Here is a 934-nt window from a genome sequence, read left to right as displayed (position 1 = left end):
ATTAAATCCATAGGTGGTGAATACTTTGTTTATAGTATTCACCATCCCTCCTGTTGAGACATGGCAAGGCCCATGGCTCAATATTGCAGCCCATTTGAACAATGATTTTGGTAAAATTGGTTTCCCTTCAGGTGATACATATTTTTTATTGACTCTTACATCACTTTCTCTCACTTACGCTTTACCTTCTTTTCACTTTCTCTTTACCTTCTTTTTCTCTTGATGCCCTCGTGACATTGTGAATGCAGTAGAGTTGACATATGCTACAACAATCATGTGTTACCCTTACATACATCAATATTTCTATCTCACCACTCTTTTTGTGAAACAGTACATGCAACATATCTATTTTACCTGTTGAAATGGCAGGGATTATGTAAGGCATTCATGACACACGCATGTGTGTTCTATGTAGCAGCATGGCCCTATTTGTGATTGACAACTGGGCTATCCTATAAGAGCCTGGTACAGTACAGTAGTAGAAATAGAAAAAAAAAGTTTCAGAAACAGAACTAAATAAGCAAAGCAATACAAAAGTAACTTAAAATGAAAAATGTAGCAAATGTAATAAATAATAATAAAATCTCTTTTTTTTTCTTAAAAGGAAAACCATATATATATCCTATGAAGGCAAATATCCATACTAAACAGACAATATTACTTAGAAAATTTCTAAAAGTTAGGGAAAAAAATGAAATAAATTGATGGCTAAATTTTGGACCCAAAGATAATTTTGTATGTAGCAAAATTAGCTCAGCAGATAAAACTGTGAACTGTGCGTCTGGTTTGATTGGATATTGTCTAATGCATTGTCTATAATCACTGTTTGGTCTTATTATCCCTGGTTTGCACATTGTCCTACATCTGCATTGCCTTGTGACCATAATGTTGTTGGTATCTCTGCTAAGAGGTTCTCTTGTTCTTGTCAGCAGAA

The sequence above is a fragment of the Cynoglossus semilaevis genome, chromosome Z (assembly GCF_000523025.1).
Source record: "Cynoglossus semilaevis isolate Cse_v1.0 chromosome Z, Cse_v1.0, whole genome shotgun sequence".
NCBI lineage: Eukaryota > Metazoa > Chordata > Actinopteri > Pleuronectiformes > Cynoglossidae > Cynoglossus > Cynoglossus semilaevis.
This window is presented reverse-complemented; position numbering follows the sequence as displayed.